Raw genomic sequence first — 20845 nt, 5'->3', positions numbered from 1 at the left:
TAGCTAAAGCCGCGTCCTGACGGCAAAAAGATTTGATTTAAATTGCGAAACCCTTTTCTTCCACCAAAAAGATTTGACGAAACTCGTGGGAACTGCTTAACCCCCTTGCTAAAGCCGCGTTCTCGCGGTGCTCTTTGTCCTACCAACGAAACGTGTCAGTTTGATTTTGTACAAATTTTAAGTATTCCTATTTCCATGCTACTAATCGCATTCTGTGTGTCTGTCAATACGACAAATCGCTGAATGTGAACGCGGCTTCACTTACAATTTTGGATTTTACAGATAAAGGTTTAGATTTCGTAACAGGTTAACCTAGCAAAAAAGATTCATTTAAATGCAACGTACAGATATGTACAGATGTACATGTATACACGATATTGGCGGGCTAAAATTGGTCTTAAACAAAAGTTAGACAGTACGAACAGCCCAACAAGCTCCACACGACCAACCAGAACGAGGCAATCAGCAAACCCCTTGTTCAAGGCCGGAATTGAACCCACAATTCCCCGCGCGAACAACGATTTGGAGCAATTCCCCCTATGTAGGGTACATATACAGGCAGTAAGCTTATATGCACCATCCTCTGTATATGTTACCGGCTAAATGAGGATTTCTGCGATGTTTTGTCTTATACTCTGTTCGTGCAGATGTGGACTTACTAAAGTCTGTGTACCATGGCGGTACCTTGGGGATGAGAAGGACGCGGGACTCATGGTTATTTGCATGTCCCACAAAAAATGCATCAATGGCTCTATCTACCTATAATAGTTGAGGCAGACAGGGTAATAAGCTATACCAATCTATATCCCCTCTAGGGCCATTTCTCCCAATCACGGAATGCCCTGCACCCATTACAACTCATCATCTATATCTATAACACATGATAGGAACCAACATTCTCTGATGTGGCTAAATAGGAGAACCAATCCTAACCACATAAGTATGATAATCCATGAACGTGTACTGATGAAACAACGATGTAAATAGGCACCTTCAGCTTGCTCATAGGTATACTAAAATGAGTATAAGTGTTAAATTTTATTTAATAGATTGACATACTTGGCTGAACTAATAATATCTATCGCAGTTAAATAACATCCACCGCGGTTGAAAAATTTTCAGTGCAACTGTTTTAAAAAAAATGATGTAACAATATTTCTCAGTGGAAAATAGATTGCTTTGTAAAAATGTGCATTACTTTGTGAAAAAAATATATATATATACAAAATGACTTACTGTACTTGCATTCCTGATAAAATGTTTGATTTATTGGCATGTCGTACAATCAGATCACTAAGTATATGTATAGGGTGCCATAAAAGAAACATGAAATAAGTACTAAATGCTCATTCAGCGCTGACACTAGTCACAAGTGGACGTTAGTCTCAGCATCTGGTGTCACCAACATATGACATGTATACCTATATATGCGCTTCTTTTGGGGGACAGTATAAAAAACATACCAAGAATTCAAATGAAATGAAAACTCCACTACACACAATAAAACACTAGAGTTGTGCGCGTTTTTTTCACCAGAAGTCTTGTGTCATACTTGAACAACTGGGTCTTGTGTTGAATTAACACAAAGTCTTCTGCTGAAAGAATTGAATACAGGATGTGTTGGATGTTATACACGATACTTCTTTCAAAATACACAAGTTTATAAAGCTTATAAAGCTCAAAGTCCCAGCTTAAGAGGATTTAGATACAGTTGTGACACTCTTTCCACATTTACCAATTGTTATATTTACTGTAGAATATAAGAAATTGGGAGTGAAGACGTGCAAACGAGTATCCTTAACACTAGATTGCTCTACTCAATAACCAGTAGGAAATCCTCATATTTGTCAAAGGATCTAATAAACGCTACAAGGGCCAGATATGTTGTACACTGAACAGTTTGGCATTGTGCTGTCTAAATAAGGATCATTTATGGTTTCAGTATTGAAATAATCCCTTTAATCTTTCACATGAGGGCGTCGTAAGAGGAGGCCTTTCTAATCCATGTACAGATAGGTTCAAATAAGATGCACCATTAGAACTGTCTATTGTCTTTTAAATCCGGCGAGGGTGGATAGATTCTGCTCACCACTTCAGCATTGTTAACACCAATAAATCCTCAATATATCACCTGGGTGGCAAATTAATTACGGATTGAGTCTTAAAAGATTGCTTTTTAGTAATTTGTGTTTATAGTTCTATTTATGTGAAACTATGTATCAGGCTATCAAAAGAGGTGCGCAATTCGCACCAGTAGGAATTCTTATTCGGGGCACCGAATTTCAAGTATTGTTATCATTTACTAAAAATTCAAGTAATACAATGAACTATGTAACATCCCATGAATGGAAAGCTATTTATTTATTTATTTGATTGAAGTTTTGCACAGCTACACTCAGCTACACTCTAGAATAGTTTACTTATACGACAAATCGCCTATGATCATTATAGATTATAGGCTATGATCAAACCCGGGTCTTGTCATACCAGACTTTAAAAATGGCATTTGTTGCAGCCTCCCCTTAGCACTCAGATGTTAGAGTAAGGCGACAAGACTGATTGGTCCTGTGTCAGTATAATGTGCATGACTGGTGAGGTTTCATGTCTGGTGTCTTTGGCATGTTACTTCAGTGATGGAAGCAGTTTGGCGGCATGGACCCGCTCTGTCACAAGGAGACACAGTATATATACATACACTTAATGACTCTCCGTCGTCATATGACTGAAAAATTGTCAAGTACGACGAGTTTACGTGGTGGGGTGAAACCTGGCAGAATCCGCACCTTCCACCTATATATGCGACAGTAATCTTAATAAATGGTACAACTAATTTAAGGCTTTGTTGCTGTTGGCGTTGGTGTATCAGTGACCTGTTTTAGTGAACATCGCGACAATTGCTGGCGAAATTCTGCCAGTTAAATCTTTGTGGGGCATTGCAGTGTACATACACGGGTAGTGTAATTCCCCAAGGCTAAAACTTCATTTTGGCTCAGTTTTTCAACATATATTTTTGCGCTCATCAAGAATAACATGAAAATGGGCAACAAAAATGGTGACGGTACCTAACCAAATCATAGCAATTACACTAACTTGGTAAACGGTAAACCTAAAGCAAAAAGAACCACTAACGCGTTATTCTATTCTCGCGATAAGGCATCGATCAACATTACCGGGGCACCCAGATAAACATGTTGGATATAAAAACATTGGAAATGACAAAGCGTTTATATTGCTTCGGGGTTGGGTCTTCTGTGATTGCAAAGAAACTAACGGATGGATTACTAAGTTGCTGTAAAATTTAAGTTAAGTTAAAATTTTAAAAGTTAAATGGTTTTCTTGTCTGCGAGATCAATGAACGTATACCCAGATCAGCAAGGAAACCGGTTCACTTCTAAGGAGTGAAGGCGCGACTACAAACATGGCTAGTCCGAACATTTGTTAAGTATACTTGAGGAAAAGGTGTGGTTTACATTGTTCGTTCTGGCCGATTTCATGCTCTCCTTAGGTCAATCACATAATCAGAGAATCAATCAAATATAAAAGAGTTACATCACAGAGAATAAGACCAGATCAGCGACGACAGTGTAATGGTTGGTATATGGCCACACGTATATAATAGGTAAAATACAGCCTCTTGCCAACTGACCTCAGTCAGGTTTTTTTATTCCAAATGTCCATGCAAATTGCGAAACAGTAGCAATTCACACGCCTCTGGCACCACGGTTAACCGACCACCGTGATAAGTAAAGGGAAACATTATGTAACTCATTTGATTCTATCTACACTCCCATTCCATGAATATAATGTATATATCGATTAGTGAGAGGTGTATAGATATAGACATGAGCATACCGTCAGTATTATTAGCCACATAACGATAAGATATATGGGAAAGGATGTGCGTAGAAAATGTGCTGCCTGTGTAGTCGTTAATTGTCACATAGCATGTTGTTGGACATGAGGGACATTTATACTGACGACCACCAACACAGTTCAATTATAACAAGTCAATGACAAGGTTGTCCATCACGCAACCATTCACCATCTCTGCGCGATCATGCGTGAATATACATAAAGACATATGTATATAGACTGAAGAAATAAGAATTTCTGTCTTATATATGTTGTACAATAGTTTTCCAGCAGTAGAAAGGTTTTGCTAACGATATATATGCAGTGAAACTCCATGAGTAGGAGTAGTGATCCTACTAGGTTTTCTCGGTAGTGAAGAAATATGAGCCTTAAACATTTTCACTGACCTGCATTAAGTCGTTAATCATAAAGCAAGGTGGATTTCCTTATATGGTAATTCCCACTGAACAGTTTGTCGTATATAGTATATATAGACTAATTTAGCATGCAACTCCGATGAATGACATCCACTGTATCGTTCGATACTTCGAGTCAGGAATCAAGAAGCCCATCAGCATGGGTGATATATTCAATTTTGATATTCAATTTGGTGAGGGTGCATAAGTCCATGGTACACTAAGCAGTTGGCAGATGGGGCTTATTTATTGAAATTCTTCGATACTTGCGTAATTGTTAGTGCGGCCTGGTGACCAGGCATCTCTCTGTTTTGTTACTGAAGGACGAAGAGCATCCTTGTCACGTGAGCTTGCACACAACCTTAACACTGAGCCCTGTATGGAATGTATTTCTCTCAGATGCAAAGGTTTTTGGTTGTACCAGTAGAATAGCATATGCGGCATAACCTCAGCCTGATTTTCTATAGTGTGGACATGTTTCTAACCAGCTTTTTTAACAATATAGGACAATCTTACAAACACATTTGTGCAGGTTTCTGATTTTATTATTTCCCTAAAATAATAAATAAAATTATTTTATTGTTAAAAACTATTTTATTCACCCACATTCTGTTTTGGAGTTTCTTTCAATTTTTACCAATGATATCTTAACCTTTGTTGGACGAATTATATAATGAGTTAAGGAACGAGTTATACATTCAATGAGTTAGAAGCTCTTGGTCGCGAATTGGAAACATTCCCGAGTTTCATTTACAGAATAAAGGTGGTTCCCAAGTAACCAGTGACCGTTTTTGGCCACCCTGTTTTATTTCTAACTTATATGTTGTGATCTGCAGGAGCAATCGGAGCATTTTCAAACAGAAAAATATTCATGAGCTGATGAAAACGTTCTGAACTCTTCGTATAATGGACCCTGACTGACTCTGGGATTTAAAGCGTTGGCCTCGTATGCATAACGCGGTCGATCAGCCCCTACCGAGTGGGGTCGCAGACTCTTTTTATGTATAGTTCGGTTGGAGCTGGGAAGCTTGTCAGGGATGGATTCCGCAAAGCCGTTTGTGACGTAGGCAAAAACTTAAAACCTCAGTATTTGTAACTGGAAGTTGAAATTTAGACACACAAAATTTTAATTTCTACAGGCGATAAATAAGCTTCAAGGCTGCATTTAAAATTTTGACTTAAGTCAGAAGTGGCTTTGTGGAATCGCCCCCATGTTCCTACAAGGTGAAGAATGATGGTGCATTGAAAGCTCTCCGGGTTCCCCCACCAATGGGGGATAAGTAAAGTTGGATAAGTAAAGACTCCTATTAATTAATCTTATTTCTAAAGAATGACTTTTATACACCTGACATCAACTGAACTCATTCAAACCTCTTGAAATTATACGTACACTTAGACATCCATATCGATTAAGCATTTTGCCGATAATCCGGATGTGAATTCCGCTCCAACAAATTCTAAGCGATTCTACACAGTTGTCAAATGTCTGCCTGTAACTTGGCGCGGCCACAGGCACGAATCCATTTCTGAATCATTTTTCGGCTGGAGCCTGACATTTGTCCAACGACTGTCATTCATGAACCATTTCTAGAAGTCCGTCTTTCTGTCAGAAACCCTAAGGGAAAGGTAAGCACTGCTTTTGATTGTGTTGCTTTTTCCGATTCTACTAATTTCAAAATATAAAAGACTACAGCACCGAGAGTAAAACAAGAGCAATGACCACAGCGTGATAGAGTACAGCACAGAGAGTAAAACAAGAGAAGTGACCACAACGTAATAGAGTACAGCACAGAGAGTAAAACAAGAGCAGTGACCACAGCGTGATAGAGTACAGCACAGAGAGTAAAACAAGACCAATGACCACAGCGTGATAGAGTACAGCACAGAGAGTAAAACAAGACCAATGACCACAGTGTGATAGAGTACAGCACAGAGAGTAGAGTACAGCACAGAGAGTAAAACAAGACCAGTGACCACAGCGTGATAGAACACAGCACCGAGAATAAAACAAGAGCAATGACCACAGCGTGATAGAGTACAGCACAGAGAGTAAAACAAGAGAAGTAACCACAACGTGATAGAGTACAGCAAAGAGAGTAAAACAAGAGTAGTGACCACAGCGTGACAGAGTACAGCACACAGAGCAAAACAAGAGCAATGACCACGTGACAGAGTACAGCACAGAGAGTAAAACAAGAGCAATGACCACAGCGTGATAGAGTACAGCACAGAGAGTAAAACAAGAGCAGTGACCACAGCGTGATAGAGTACAGCACAGAGAGCAAAACAAGAGCAGTGACCACAGCGTGATAGAGTACAGCACAGAGAGTAAAACAAGAGCAGTGACCACAGCGTGATGAAGTACAGCACAGAGAGTAAAACAAGAGCAATGACCACAGCGTGACAGAGTACAGCACAGAGAGTAAAACAAGAGAAGTAACCACAACGTGATAGAGTACAGCACAGAGAGTAAAACAAGAGTAGTGACCACAGCGTGACAGAGTACAGCACACAGAGCAAAACAAGAGCAATGACCACGTGACAGAGTACAGCACAGAGAGTAAAACAAGAGCAATGACCACAGCGTGATAGAGTACAGCACAGAGAGTAAAACAAGAGCAGTGACCACAGCGTGATAGAGTACAGCACAGAGAGCAAAACAAGAGCAGTGACCACAGCGTGATAGAGTACAGCACAGAGAGTAAAACAAGAGCAGTGACCACAGCGTGATGAAGTACAGCACAGAGAGTAAAACAAGAGCAATGACCACAGCGTGATAGAGTACAGCACAGAGAGTAAAACAAGACCAATGACCACAGCCCGATAAAGTACAGCACACAGATTAAAACAATAGCAATAACCACAGCGTGATAGAGTACAGCACAAAGAGTAAACAAGAGCAATGACCACAGCGTGATAGAGTACAGTACCGAGAATAAATCAAGAGCAATGACCACGTGATAGAGTACAGCACAGAGAGTAAAACAAGAGCAGTGACCACAGCGTGATAGTTGGCGAATGCTCACACATATTATACCGGTGAAAACCTTGCATCCAGGAATGTATAGCACTAAATGATGTGGATTTAGTTACATATATTGCACCGACTGTTTAAGAGGGAAATGTCAAGAACAGCAATTGCTTCCCTGTTGTGCATATAGTCACATGCAGTTAGTGGTATGCTACACGTGTTACTGCGGTCTATTTATTTCTTTATTTATTTGATTGGTGTTTTACGCCGCACTTAAGAATATTTCACTTATTCGGCAATGGCCAGCATTACGGTGGGAGGAAACCGTGCAGAACCCGGGGGAAACCCACGACCATCCGTAGGTTGCTAGCAGACGTTCCCACGTATTACTGCGGTTTACTATACGCCAATAAAACACAAGTTCATAAATAAGAGAACGGCTACATTAGTAAAGTTTAAGTCAAGTTTATGGGTAAAATATGTATCAGAAAAAATAGCAAGGCTATCCATCACTGATGTATGTAAGCAGTCGATCGCTTTCATAAGTAATGTTGTAACTCCAAAATAATTATATAATTTTACGCTCATCAGTGTGGAATACATATATGATAGGACTGACATTATCACTGTAGAGTTTATCAAACGGCTATACATACCAAATGCTTTCGTTTGAAATGCCCGGGTTGAGCCTTAGTTAATGAACATCTAGGCCCCATCATGTGGAATAGAACAATTTAGGCATCAGACCAAATTTTTCATATATTTTAAATGAATGAATTAGTTATAGACATTATCTGGGAACATACATTTAGCCAGCTATATAGTTAATTCCTGCTTCAAACGGTAACAATATATGTGGCGCAGGCACTCAGTGACATCTCTTTCCATTGTCTTCAGGTGGCTTTAAAGGTTAAATGTGTATTAATTATAATAGGAAAACTTGGATGACGAATGCGATAACTTTATTCATATTCATAACATTTATAAGTTAAGGCTACACCTTAAAATCAACTTCACTGATATATAATTTTAATTGCAGAAACCTAGAGCCAATGATAAGACACTTCCAGCTAGCGAGTTTTGTATACAGTAATCCACGTCGGAAAGTACAAAACTGGAAAACACTAATAACATTTTCCCCTAATCGATTTGTAGGATTATTCCTGCCTTATATATCAGCTTTGCTTATCCCCTCCTATGCACTTGTTTGTGAATATTTGCCTTTTTGTTGTTGGAGGGAGATTTTGTGAAACCAAGTAGAGTCTTAAAGGAGAAGAAAACATAAAAATGATATCAAAATCAGATTAAAGAGCGTCAAAACTGATTGCAAATATGATCTTTAATATTTTTCTGGATTTTTTTTTCCAAGAGAAAAGGGTATTTGAAATTTTTGTATGGTGGGTATTTTGGAACCAACTTTTGGTATTTATCGTTGTAGCATAGCAATGTTCTAAATAAGGATGTGGTGCTTTTCTAATAAATTTATTTGAATGTAAATTTGTTGTTTATATGGAAACATAAACCTAAATTATGATAATATTTATGAGCATATTAAAAATATAAATATGATCCAAATTGAGGTTTAATACATTTGTTAGCTGAAAAGAACAAATTCTAGTGCAAAAATATTTATTAAACCTGTGTTATATTCTCTCAAGACTATAAATACCAAAAGATGGTCCCAAATACCCACCATACAAAAAGTATATTCAAGTGTCTTTTTCTCCTTCTCCGGAGAAAATATTGAAGACCATGCACATTCAGGGATAACTTTTCGCACTCTTTCATCTGAACTTTATATCATTTTTCCAACCTTTAAAGTGAAAGTCCTTTACAATTTAAACACTGCGTGACCACAATTTCAAAGTCTTGCACAGAACACCCACAACTGTCACAACTGTAAAACAATACAAGAGTTGAAAATATCGCACATTATCAAAGTGCAGTCAACGATTTATGTAGATGATAATATGTAGAAAGTTCGTGAGAACGCGTCATGGTTTTAATAAGTGTTAAGCATCGACTTTAATAATATGTAGAATGTTCGTGAGAACGCGTCATGGTTTTAATAAGTGTTAAGCATCGACTTTAATAATATGTAGAATGTTCGTGAGAACGCGTCATGGTTTTAATAAGTGTTAAGTATCGACTTTAATAATATGTAGAAAGTTCGTGAGAACGCTTCATGGTTTTAATAAGTGTTAATCATCGATTTGAAGACATTTTAAATGTCAAATTTTGTAGATGGAAACATATAGCATTTCAGATTTTCCAATTTACTCAAAAATATCAGGTTTTAATAAAATTTAAACGGCAATGTTACAGAGCCATTCTGGTATTCCTAAATATAGTAGGTCAATATACATGCTTGCTGGTTCAGCTACGCATTTTAACTGCACAAGTATACCAGGACTATGAGTATAAATCTACACCCCATCGTTAAAACACAATTTAGGCTCAGTCTCACGTGCATGGGTCACATATTTTGAACATGTGTTAAAACAGGTTCTAGCTCCAGCCCATTTATTTTCACCATATATTCAGGGATTGGTCTAGGCTCCATGTGAAACTGAACGTCAAGTATAAAAAAAAATCTGAACTCATTTGTGAATTTGGATTTATGTTTTCCATAGAGTTATTTTATCATAACGGATATGTCATATTGCTCTTTACGTGTATAACACGATGACGTGTCAATGTTGTATTTATTTATTTTATTTCTTTGACTGGTACTCTAGGCCGTACTCAAGAATATTTCACTTATACGATGGCGGTCAGCATTGTGGCGAGAGGAGACCGTGCAGAGCCCTGGGAAAACCCACCACTATCCGCATGTTGCTGCAGATCTTCCCACGTAAGGCCATAGGGGAAGCCAGTATGAGATGGATTTGAACTCACAACGACCACATTGGTGAAAGGCTCCTGGGCCATTGCGCCGCCCTGGCACGCTAAACACCGAGGCCACCGAGGCCAAGTCAGATCAGAAAGTAAGTCGCTGATTAAAGACACAGAGTGAGTGTCTGTGTCGTGAATATTTCACTAGTACAACGGCAGTCAGTTTCATGTCGGAAAAAAACACGAAGTAAATTCGTTATTGTGTTTTTATTATATACATCTAAAGCTCTTTTATCGAGAACTCAGTTTTTGAGCTGCGTTCAAACGTTGTAATGTTTTGTTTACAATCATTGAGAGCACGTGGCACACGCACCTTGACCTACTTAACCGACCAATCGGTTGCGCAGACAATTTTTTAGCGCCTTTCATTTAATTTACGCTCATAAAAATGTATCGTTGTTATCTGTGGTCTTCGGGAGTCACAAAAGACTTGATTTATTCATAAAATTTATCTGTAATTATAAGGAAGATTTTAGTGAATGAAAACGTGACTATTTGACGCGGTGAGAATTTGCACTAAATGACCCAATCGGAGGACGAGATGGCAATTTCTGCTTGCGCATATGGCCGCCTATGTTGAACAGGTGATCGCCTGATCCCGCTGAGAATTTGGAGCTGATCTGACCAAGGCAGTGACTCGTGTGAGGTGAGATGTAACTCAGGGCTTACTGTGTTTTCTCCCTTGCCAAATAGACTGCCCATAACCAATAACAAGAGCTGTCAAATCGTAATTTTGACGTTACATGAGCCCCGACTCTCGTCGTGCTGGGGGTACTGACTACATGTAGGCCTACATGCCGGCTTGGTTATTCGCTTACTGACATTTGAGGTCACCAGGCATAGGTTGTTTGATGTGACGTTTTCATCCGCGCGCTCGCGTGCATCACATCCCAAGAGTGTGTCAGTTTGTTGGCGCAAGCCTTTGATCACTAATAGATAGAGACTGTCGAAAGGTTAGAAATAATAGAGAACGAAGTGACTCGTAAATCCTTTCATCTTTGTCAACATCAGACCATTGTGTCAGCCACTGAATAATCTCGATATCATAATATTAATAATCGTTAGCCACTTACACAAACACCTCAGGTGTCATAATAAGCTACAATGAGATTTGATCAGGGTACAGTTGTTGTTATACTTGTTTGTTTATTTATTTATGTGAGGTTTAATTAACACACTTCTCAGGAATATTTCATTTCATACCAGTATATATGACAGCTATCTAGCCCAAGACCTTGGTCTAAGGGTGGCTTATATATACCGTTACGCAGGGTTTGCTGGCCACCCTCAGCCCGAGAGTTATGTGGAACCGATTCGGTAATAACGCTTCAAAGAACTACCTCCCATGCAATTTTGATGCATGTGCATTAGATTCGTCCTGAGTACACATAAAGCATGGCAATTCTGATAGTTGAAATATTTATGCACGTTTTGCCACAATCGCTATTTGCCTTTACATCACCATTCTCCTGTAAATCTTAGCCGAAGTGGAAAATAGGCTCATATTTAGCAGGTCGTGACGTGTTCTCATGTTATCAAAATCTGGGTCAGCAAGGCGCGTGTCCACAACAGAGGTTGACCTTTCCGTGAAATTGAATGGAACGGTCTAAAGATACCTCCCCTTTTTCACTGCAAACTTGACAGTGGGCACAAACTGTGGGTTCCGTCATTCTGCTTCATAGCCTTTAGTCAGTTTCAAATTCGTGTCTCTGCAGCCTCTTGGCCCTCTGTCTGTCAAAACTGACAGCCAGCTGATCAAAACATAGTGACGTCGTAAAAGGTCAACCATGCACGCGCGGGGAAGCATAAGTCGATTTATTAGATCACGATTTATTAGCGCATGTCACAACTGTGAATTAGTCACAACTGTGAATTATGTTGGATTTACTGATCATGAAGGCTACAGAATAGACAAAATTGGCAGAGGAACAGAATGTCTTGGTGAACATAATTTATTGGAATTTTGCTCGGTTAATCCATGTCATGGTTCATTTTTACACTGAATTTTGTTTCTCTGCGCTAAGCTGTTCTTAAATACCACTATTTCAACCTGGAAGACTCCTTGACTGTAATCTACTCCTAATCCCATGTCAAATAATCACAGCCGAGATCCTTGGCTAACAGCTATCTAGCAGTAGGGATAAGGTTGGAGGAACACATTGATTCTGACGTCTCATGATTTATGCCATGTGGATGAAACTGCACTGCTCCATAAGTATAAGACTTCAAAATCCAAGTAAGTTACGGCTTCAGAATCAAACTGCGTGCAGGTTGTGGTTCAGCAGTTCAAAGTGCCTGTTTTGTCACTATGACACAGGAGGTGCAGATTCATCCTGACCTCCGTTTATGGGACATTGGTGGCAAAAATCGTCAACGATGATTGTGTAGCCATTTGCTCAGTTAAACGTCCATATATCTGTACCACACAAGTGTAAAAGTTTATCAGAATCTTGCTAAAGGCCGATGGTTTACCTCATGTGCCTTGGTTTCCCTCATCGATAGAAATGCCCTTTATCGTAGAGGTGAAAAATTATTGAGTATGGCATTAAACAACAGTTAAATAAACAATGATGTATTAAATGATGTTATTTCCCGTGATCATGTTACCTCTGCAGGGCTGCCTTGTGGTTTGAAGCATTTATTGCAAAAGTAATTGTCATGTTTTCTTAACTTTTTATATATATATGACTAAATGATCTATGTACAAAGTCTTGATCGTGTGTTCTTTACTAGGCATGGTTAATTTTCAATTCAATGGAGAGACATTTAGATTTATGAAGCAGATATAAATAATCCACAGTGGAAAATTATATTAACACTTAGTGCTGGCCAGAGTATAAAATTTTGTGGTGAATTGGTAGCATACCAACATATAACCATATTACATTTTAGAGAAATGGAGTGTTAGAAATTAGAGTGTCTTGAGAAGTAAAAGGTCCAGCTACAACTGTTTTGTACTAAGTCAAAAGTTCCGCTTTTTTCTAAAAGGGTGGACGACATTTCATGACATATACTTGTCAGCTTAAAATGGTACTGGCAGATCTAATATGCACCAATGCCTTATGTCAGAAGGTTGTGAGGAGTCATAATTAGAGAATGATTGAGTAAAACCAGAAAATTACTGTTGAACGCTGATGTGCCACAATAGAATTGGGAGTTTATTTTATTCTGCATCTCCCTTGTTGTCTCTTCTCTAGCAAATGTTTTTGGGAGCAGTTACAGACCTATGCATACATGGTGTAACTGAAGGCTTTATTACTTATGAGTATGTTATAATGCTTAATGTATGTTGAATTTTTTAATACATATTTAACACATTTCGGTGATTATACACCACCTAGTCATTATTGTTAGCTCTGGCAGTTTCTAGGTCATAAGCAGAGTCAGGACAGATAAACTAAGTAAGCATGTTGCTTTTTGAACATAGTATTGTTAGATCATATACACAGAGTAATACATGTTGCCCCCAACAGATTGTAGTCAAATAAGATACAGAACAATTGCACTTATAATTATTGTGTGGCTAGTGTAAGGATCAGCTGGTAGTTTGAGAGGCCAATGCACCATCACAGTGAACACAGTAATGCCATACATGTAGTAGTACCAAGTTGACAGGCCAGGTGACAGATTTCTCAAGACATTGACAAATATGTTGTCAATATCTGACCTCTTTTTATTTTTTTTAGAGCATTGATGTTGAGGCCAGAGTGGTAAAGATCAGTAACAGGTGGGTTTCAGCTTGTGATAAATGTACAATAAATGTTCTGTGTGGCTAGGTCAGCTTGTGCAAAGCTGTTTGAATGTCACATTTAAATTTTACTGATGTTACCACTGTCTCTCATATATTCATCTCAGACTAATAGTAGCATTTTCAAAATGCTTAATAAAACATCTCCCCTGTCTGTTCAGGAGAAACATTTTCCCTGCAATAAGTGGCTTGTAAAAGCTGTAAACTACCTGTATTTATCTGTCTCATATTGTAGCCTGGAGAGGACTAAAGGTTTACCCCTTAGCTATTAGATCATCAACACACGGTTTTCCCAGAGTTTCTCTATCAGTTCATCATATTGTGAATTGAAACTTGATACATGGTTTCACTGTGACAAGTTACAGATCTAGTTCGATGTTGGGCTGTTCTGTTCCTTTTCGACAAAGTTATGGACTTTTTTTTACTTTCACAAAATGATAGTCTTTCACATAGAATTGAAAAGACTATTTTTCAAAATGATCATTATTCTGATTTGGAATATGGTTTACCTACATGTACCTGGCCAAAGAGATCAGACTACCAGATGACTAGCCCTTGACAACTCATCTTGCATTTTAAAATCAATCTCTGGCTGGCTTCTTTGTGACCTTATTTTATGAGGGTTGCCAGGAACATATGTGCCGTGAGGCACAGTAGTTTCTCAGCACTGCCATGTTTTCTCAAACCATTGCCATGTTTTCTCAGACCACTGCCATGTTCTCTCTACCCACTGCCATGTTTTCTCAAACCATTGCCAAGTTTTGTCTAACCACTGCCATATTTTCTCAAACCATTGCCATGTTTTCTCAAATCATTGCCATCTTTTCTCCCAGCACTGACATGTTTTTATAAAGCACTGCCAGGTTTTGTCAAAGCGCTGCCAGGTTTTGTCAGAGCAGTGCCAGGTTTTCTCAAAGCACTTCCAGGGGTTTTCTCAAAGCACTCCCAGGTTTTCTCAAGCACTTTAATGCTGCTAAATGGAATTTTTTGATCCAGTGGCTAATCGTTTTGTGTCATACGAGAGCAATATGTGTTAGTATGTTGTGTCAAGCATTATAATGAAATAAATCTCATCCCCTTCTCCCTTGACTGAGGTTAATGATGCTGTTTTAGGTACTAATTTACAGCTATTTCTCAGACATCAATGTGTAAATTCCACCTAATATAGATGTATACCTGTTTGTGTATGTGTGTTTGTTCATGTTCTAACTTTGAAGAGGTGTGAAAATTGTCCTGTATCTAACAGTTGTGTTTAACATTATTATGTGTATGAATTTCTGGATGGTAAATTAACAGCAAGGTATCCTTGAAGTTCTAGCGTTGTTGATTGATTGATTTTTTTTTTTAAGGGCATATACTACGAGTGAGTGATGATGCATTTGTGTGTAGGCTGGTGTTGACAGATTTTACCTGAAAGGCATCCTGAATATAACATAAGTCATCTTATGATTGCAGTGTAAATGTATGTACAAATGAAAAAAAAAAAGGCAATTACATGTAGCTGTGAACCCTATTGGAAATAAGTTTTGGTGCCAATGATGTAGAATAGCTGAGTGATAGGTGGGTGGGGGTGGGTTGGGGGTTTGTTGTGTTTTCTCATCTCATTTGATGATGTATAGAATTGCCAGCTGCAATACATGAGGCGTCATGCGCATTTTCATCCCTTAGGGCGCATGCTGGTTTTCCATTACCTGGAAGTACGTCATTAACTGGTTACCTGGAGCATTACCTGAAGCCTGATGCACACAAGTGGAGGGTTGTGTTCAAGTGTCAAATTGATGTACTCTCAGGCAATTTGAACACCTCGTTTTCAAAAGCTAGCTGCCAGATGACGATAATAAATATGATAGCCGACATCCAAGTGGTGAGAAGTGATGTGATTACAAACACTAGTACATGTATGCTCTGTTTTCCTGATGGGTTTGCTGCACATTGAATGATGGATTGTGAAGCCTTAACCTGCACATTAAAGCAAACAGTCACATCGATAGCTAACAGATTTATTTATTGTTGTCTGTTGGATATATACATTTATTGTTGTCTGTTGGATATATACATTTATTGTTGTCCGTTGGATATATACATGTACGTAAAAGACTGCACATATTTTATCATGTTCATTGTGGAAGTCAGGGGAGAAAACTCAGTAACAGAATTGTCAATGAACAAAATGAATCTGCTGGGAGTCGTACATGGAGACATAGCACTGCTGGATGTGTAACTTGTATGCTGAATACAGTGAGCATGCAGTTGTTGTAGTTGAATGTTTAGATCAGTAGGCGTAGCTCTGCTGGATGTGTAACTTGTATGCTGAATACAGTGAGCATGCAGTTGTTGTAGTTGAATGTTTAGATCAGTAGGCGTAGCACTGCTGGATGTGTAACTTGTATGCTGAATACAGTGAGCATGCAGTTGTTGTAGTTGAATGTTTAGATCAGTAGGCGTAGCTCTGCTGGATGTGTAACTTGTATGCTGAATACAGTGAGCATGCAGTTGTTGTAGTTGAATGTTTAGATTTAAGTTTATTAACAGTTTTTTATCCTGGTAATATTTTTTTTATCCCCAGTTCTTTATTTGTGTGATTTTTCCAATTTTCCTATCTTCAGGAAATTGCCACACCTAGGTATGTCCCATGAACAGGTGACACTATGGATTTTTATCTGATATTATTGGGCTTTTCCACCCTTTTTTTGACCACTGTTAGTGTTTTTTTATGAATTCACCAGATGTTGTTATCTCTGTGAGGCACCAGTGGTAGACTGTAACAGCTGTTCTCATTAACCTACATGTGTAAAAACACGTTTAGCTGCATTGAATATTTAAACTGTAGTCAAGTTTTCTTTTTGGACAGGTATAAATGTCAGTTTAGAAAGTGAATTAGGTAACAGTATTATCATTATTAGGGATTACTCTTTCTGAATATAGCACAGATTCTATCGCTGAAAATTGGCTGAGACCACTGAGGGTTTTGAACCAGCGACCTCAGAGTCAGGCACCAAATTGCCAACAATACATGTCAACCACCTAGACCACTCAACCAACAGGACTTCCACAAAATAGAAGGTAGTTGACCGGTAGACTTTACAGCGAACATGCATTACCCCTCTGGTAATCACAAATGACTGGTTTGAAACGCGCAGTGATCTCAACCAAATATCAGCACTAAAATCTGTACCATATTCAGAAAGTGTAATCCCTAATAACAATAATACTGTTAAAATTTTTTTTATAAATGTTTTTTATTTCTCAAATTTAGCCTTTTGACTGAAATCCTTATTTGCTTATGTGTCCAAAAATATAAAAATTCTATGAAACTTGTACACAAATTCACTGGTGGTTTCAGAACAGATTCGTGAGAGCATCAAAATATAAATGACATTTGAGACCTACTTCATCTGGTCAGTGCTAAAACTATCTTTTAAGCTTTATCTACAGAACTGTACTCGCTTATGCAGATTCTATCAGCTATATAAATGGGTTCATTGGTGGTTCCCCAGAACAGATGAGAGGTTTAAAATAAAAGTTCACATCTGAGACCTACTGGTGAGAGCTGTAACTCATCTCCAAAACTGATGAGAGATATTTAATGAATCATCATGCAAGTATTCACAGAGGGTTCCCCCAGACTGTACATGTATAAGTGTTGTAAGTGCAGATGACCTCACCCTTATGCACTTTCTCAGGTGAGGTCAGATCTCATATCTGCAGATGACCGCACCCTCATGCACTTTCTCAGGTGAGGTCAGAGCTCATATCTGACTTGTTATTCTGTACAAGATATCTCCTTAACTACAAAGCCATTTTTCACTTTGAAAATTTTAATAAGTCACACGTGAATCCCAAGCAGTGAATTTCATTATGATGGTCACAAGTGACCTTGGACTAACTGCCATAGGTCAGTTCAAATTTGTGTGCAACTACAACAAAAGGCGGCCACATATGTGTCTGTACATGTATGTATGTTTCTTTGTGTATACATATGCCCTTTGATCTTCTCCAACACCCTTCATTTGATCAAGTTCACTCTTTCCAGGTGTATATGACATGATGTGAACAAAACCTATTTATATTCCTTAAATCTCTAAAAGGGCTTAGATACATTTAAACAATTTCTGAGACATAGTAACTATGAGAGAAGGAATCTCTGTATAAAAAGTAGGTATTTATGACATCACACATGTTTTGAACTACATATTACCTGTAATACTGTTAATGATAGAGTTCTGTGACATTTCATGATAATTACATTAATCCTCTTCTAATTCCCTTAGATCGTAAAAGATTGTTTTTATTGCAAATGACTTCATGTACAGTTTGCAACATCATGTCTTTAAGACTAAAATGAAATTTAATTTTTCTAAGTTTGAAAAAAATTTTTTAATTTTTTCACAGATGAGTTTCCCTTATCTGATCAGATAATGAGCAGTTAATTATTAAAATGACATTTGAGATACATGCACTGTTTCGTTTTTGGGGCAAAGTTTGTATTTGACTCTTTAGAGTGTAAAAGAAAATGATGGTGTGTGTGTGTGTGTTTTTAAGGTTTTTTTCTCCCCAGTTATTTAATAATTAATCTTTTGATTTATTTATTTATTTGATTGGTGTTTTACGCCGTACTCAAGAATATTTCATATTCATAATATACGACGGCAGCCAGCATCATGGTGGGAAGAAACCGGGCAGAGCCCAGGGGAAACCAACGTCCATCCGCAGGTTGCTGGCAGAGCTTCCTACATACGGCCTTAATGACTATAGTGCTTTATATTTATTTAGTATTGATTGTGTGAAATACTGAAGTGTGACAAAATAACTATTGTAGCTCTAGGAAATGCATGTGGATGTGTCTATGTGTGTTATAGAGAGGCTTGTGGGTATAGCCTAGCCCACAGGGACCTATAGATAAGACCTAGGTAAAGCCTATATTGTGAAGTTGTATGGTCAGTTCATGTAAGGCCAGTGTGGCTGTGTTTAAACAGGAAGGCATATGAGCTGGTTTCTCTCATTTAGGCTTCTCAGAACAGGAAAAGGGAATATAAACCTCTCCACGTTAAAATACATATTTCAGGTTCCTAAAATGTATTATTCTCCGTGTGGGCCAAGTTCAAGAGGCTGTCACTGAGCTGAGCAAAGAAAAGTGAATCGCTAGTGTTTGAAATCGGTCAACAAAGTGAGGTGGCAAGTTGACAGAGTCAACAGCCTCCTTCTGGCTAGCATTCCAATTAGTTCATTTTCTAAATCCTGGTGAAGTTTACCTTTGAATTTAGTTGGCAGCTTTGCCAGCATACCTGTGAGTGTGAGAGCATCTAAGTGGAGCAGATTCTCTCCTGCCACACTCCGCTAACACGGACACTGCTATAATCCATCTCCATAGGGAATATGCCTGGAAACAAGAACGCTTTCTGTGAAGTCGTTCTCTTCAGAGGATTAAAAGAATTAGAAATAGATAATGCAGTCATTCTATGTGCTATATGTACCGTAAATCTTCAGCTTTTTCAGCCTCTAAAGCACTTTTTTAAGTGGAATTTAGTGCGCGTACAATTATTAGGAAATGACACCAAGAATGATTTGTTTGTGTCGCAGATCGTTTCTCTACACCCCATAGTGGTCTCAGAATGTTTCAGAGTATTGGTCGCAGTGGTGGTTGAAAAGGTTGAAGAATTAAGGTATATAAAAAAAAATGGTGCATTACATAATAATACATTTTTTGGCAGTCAGTTTTATGGGTGGATGAAAATAAAGTGCCCAGAGTAAATCACCAACCTGTGACAATTGACTGCTAAACTTTCACACGTGTGAAATACAGATATGCACACCATACATTTGCTAGGAGTGATCTTCAAAAAGTGTTACACTGCACAGTCGGGCACACTAGCATCGTTCGCCATTTACTGTCGCCAAGGCCCCACAAACTAAGTCACTTGTTATATGAAGTACCATCTAGGAAATTGTAGCTACATGTATATCTAGATTGTCTCGCATACACTTTGTTACATGTTCGCCTACTTTTAAGATCGTTTATGCCACACCATCATGTGTTGTTAGTTCCTAAAATATGGTTATCACATTAAAATAGAAGTATCAACATATATTTGAAGAATTTCTTTGTCCCTTGTTCCTCTGTGACTGGAAAGATTTGGAAGATACATATGTAGATAGCAGCTTTTGTATGTACTATGGATATGCACTTGTTGATTGTATGGACATATATGTATTCCCATAATAAGAAACATTTCTCATTTGTAATTCATTTTGTGGATAGGACGTTAAAGGACTGAATAGATTAATGACATAAATGTAATCTGAAATGTCAGACCTCTATTAGCGGATTTTTGGCTGTTAACAGTTTCTGTGAAATCTGTAAAGGCATCAGCTTTAGTGTTTGTATATTACTGTATCGAAAGAGCTGAGTCAATCTGTGTCCAAACCTTGCTTCCCTGAGGTCTGAAGAGGCCAAAATATTACCCTACATGAGTTAAATCTAAAATATTCACATGATATTATATATTGCTGGGAAAAAGAATACCTTGTATACTGCTAGCTTCGGCTAAACAGGAAATGTGTAAGAAAATGATTCACTCTGTACATGTCGATAAATAGAGATAAGTTTTGCTTCATGGTCCAAGCATTACAAGCCAGATCGTCCTTGCCTTCTGTGATACAGGATTCCACATGTCTGGAATACTATCATCTCTTCTGGGAAAGAAGCTGGCTATTCCACAGCCATTATTTAAAGAGACTACCACAGATTTTTGGCTAAAGGTAAAATCCAATAAAATTTTGCTATCATTTTAAATAGCCGGTTTTAAGTACATTTGACAAAACATCTATCTTTTTTGTGCACATGTTACCTATCAAATTTGTAATAAAGTTCATTATAACATTTATAATAATTGCATTTTACATGAGACTTGTCAGTGCACATTAACTTTCAAATTCCTAAAATTGAAGACCCCAAATTTACAA

At 38.1% G+C, this 20845-nt stretch overlaps 1 protein-coding gene across 3 annotated transcripts in view; it reads left to right on the top strand.

Moving 5' to 3' along the window:
* The first annotated feature begins 10671 nt into the window (after window positions 1-10671).
* The window catches only part of LOC135468811 (nuclear hormone receptor HR96-like), a 173964-nt gene continuing 163790 nt past the window's right edge, over window positions 10672-20845 (top strand). For 2 of the 3 annotated variants that reach the window (XM_064747249.1, XM_064747251.1), the window contains exon 1: window positions 10672-10780. The gene's annotated coding sequence lies outside the window, so the exon portion shown is untranslated. Of the gene's footprint in view, window positions 10781-13697; window positions 13862-20845 lie in introns of those variants that run through there. The other variant, XM_064747250.1, reaches the window with a different exon arrangement.

Source organism: Liolophura sinensis, chromosome 6 (genome assembly GCF_032854445.1).
Source record: "Liolophura sinensis isolate JHLJ2023 chromosome 6, CUHK_Ljap_v2, whole genome shotgun sequence".
NCBI classification, from domain to species: domain Eukaryota; kingdom Metazoa; phylum Mollusca; class Polyplacophora; order Chitonida; family Chitonidae; genus Liolophura; species Liolophura sinensis.
This window is presented reverse-complemented; position numbering and strand designations above follow the sequence as displayed.